The sequence below is a fragment of the Symphodus melops genome (genome assembly GCF_947650265.1).
Source record: "Symphodus melops genome assembly, chromosome: 4".
Classification (NCBI taxonomy): Eukaryota; Metazoa; Chordata; class Actinopteri; order Labriformes; family Labridae; genus Symphodus; species Symphodus melops.
Genome location: NC_136694.1, coordinates 6,929,956 through 6,932,521, shown reverse-complemented (window position 1 = coordinate 6,932,521; position 2,566 = coordinate 6,929,956). Strand labels below are relative to the sequence as shown.

The 2,566-nt window shown below is 40.3% G+C and overlaps 1 long non-coding RNA gene across 1 annotated transcript; it reads left to right on the top strand.

Annotated features, from left to right (window-relative positions):
* The first annotated feature begins 1,302 nt into the window (after positions 1-1,302).
* On the top strand, positions 1,303-2,566 carry LOC306821970. The gene is made up of 3 exons (XR_013778844.1): positions 1,303-1,458; positions 1,817-1,852; positions 2,289-2,566. It is a non-coding gene; the product is annotated as an uncharacterized lncRNA (long non-coding RNA).

The window sequence follows — 2,566 nt, the reverse complement described above, 5'->3', positions numbered from 1 at the left end:
AGTTCCTGAACCTTTTAGTTCCTGAAGAGAAGTCCCTGAACCTTTTAGTTCTTGGAAGAGAAGTCCTTGAACCTTTTAATTCTATGAAGAGAAGTCCCTGAACCTTTTAGTTCGATGAAGAGAAGTCCCTGAACCTTTTAGTTCCTGAAGAGAAGTTCCTGAACCTTTTAGTTCCTGAAGAGAAGTTCCTGAACCTTTTAGTTCCTGAAGAGAAGTCCATGAACCTTTTAGGTCTATGAAGAGAAGTCCCTGAACCTTTTAGTTCTTGGAAGAGAAGTCCCTGAACCTTTTACTTCTATGAAGAGAAGTCCCTGAACCTTTTAGTTCTTGGAAGAGAAGTCCATGAACCTTTTAGGTCTATGAAGAGAAGTCCCTGAACCTTTTAGTTCTTGGAAGAGAAGTCATTGAACCTTTTAGTTCGATGAAGAGAAGTCCCTGAACCTTTTAGTTCCTGAATAGAATTTCCTGAACCTTTTAGTTCTTTAAAGAGACGTCCCTGAACCTTTTAGTTCTATGAAGAGAAGTCCCTGAACCTTTTATTTCCTGAAGAGTAGTCCCTGAACCTTTTAGTTCCTGAAGAGAAGTCCCTGAACCTTTTAGTTCTTTGAAGAGAAGTCCCTGAACCTTTTAGTTCTGAGAAGAGAAGTCCCTGAACCTTTTAGTTCTTGAAGAGAAGTCCCTGAACATTTTAGTTCTATGAAGATAAGTCCCTGAACCTTTTAATTCTATGAAGAGAAGTCCCTGAACCTTTTAGTTCTATGAAGAGAAGTCCCTGAACCTTTTAGTTCCTGAAGAGAAGTTCCTGAACCTTTTAGTTCTTTGAATAGAAGTCCCTGAACATTTTACTTCCTGAAGAGAAGTCCCTGAACCTTTTAGTTCTTTGAAGAGAAGCCCATGAACCTTTTAGGTCTCTGAAGAGAAGTCCCTGAACCTTTTAGTTCTGGGGATCTTTGATGGAAAAGGGTCTTTAGAAACATCAGCTCCTCATCAAGCCTGGACTACTTTCAGCTTCTACTCACTGTGGAGGACAGCTCTCTCAACTAAACACATATAAAGACTGTATACCCAGCACTACAACATTGTGATGCTCCATTCACTGACTTTACTGTTTTCATGGAAACGAACTGATTCACTCTCATGTTTGTGTTTCAGTTCAAGTGACGGTGAAAGAAGACAATGATGCTGTGTTACCGTGTTCCCTCAGCACCAACGAGAACATCCAGACCACAGTCTTTGACTGGAAGAAAGGCGGTCAGGATGTGTTCTTTTACAATGGAAGAGATTTTAACAGTCAGCTTGAAGGTCGAGTGTCACATTTTAACGAGGAGCTGAAGAACGGTTACGCCTCCATAAAGATCAGGAAGACGAAGGTGGCCGACAGTGGAGTCTACACCTGTATTTTTCCTCATCTGAGCTCATCTCATCCTCCTCAGCAGTTCACCATTGAGCTGGTTGTTGGTGAGTTTTTTTTTATTTTATTTTTTTTATTATATTTAAAAACATTGTTCGTAAGATGACATGTTTAAGAGTCACTGATGAACTTTATTTATTTTCTGCACAAACGAGATGTGACGTGATTCAGGGAGAGAGAGAGAGAGAGACTCTAATTACAAACAAGTCTCCTCTCTCCTGCTGCAGCTTCAGCTGGTTTCTAAAGTCAGAGACTGAAGCTTTGTATTCAGATTTTAGATGATTTAATATAACTGGATAAAATGTTACTTTCATAGTCTGAACATGAAGCATATCTGCTCTATATGTCATGCTAATCACATCACACACATTCTCTAACTTTATATATTTTTCTTTTTTCTTTCAGAGTGCATCTTAAAGGACAAAACAACGGAGGAACCAGGTGAGTCCTGATGATGTCACCCTCTGCCTGTCACGCGCTCAGGTTGACCCCACAGACCTGATACCACTCAGGAATATTTAAAGTATTTCTAATTCACTTCAGTGGACATTATTCTTCAGTTTGGGACGTAAAGACTCACAACACGTCAGTTTAAAGGAATCAATCAAAGCTTTTTGTATGTTAATTTAACCATGAGTCCTTCACACCTAGCAGCTCTGATGAAGGGGGTTCAGGTCAGGTGGTCTACAGGGTCCTTCAACATGTCAGCCTGCTGGGACAAATAATCTGATTTATCATTGAGACATGAATTTAGCTTCTCTATTCCTCCTTTTATAAACCTCTTTAATCAGATATGTGATGACCAGAGGATTCACATGATTACATTTCTGATGCTGTAAAGAACCTGAATAATTTCTTATTTATTCCCTGTTCACAGTTGCATGTCAAGAGCCAACTTTCAAAATTCTTGATCAAACAAGTGACCAGGCCGTGCTGCAGTGTGTCGTTAAAGGAGCTTCTCCTGAACCTAAAGTGGAGTGGAGGGACAGTTCTGGAAACATCCTTCATACTGAAGAACCACAAGTCACTAAAAATGAAGATGGCAGCTACGACATCATCCTCCAAACGACTGTGACCAAGACCGACACCTACAGCTGTGTGGTCACACAGGACGCCATCTGTCATCAGATCAACTCTAGCAACTTTGTGTACATC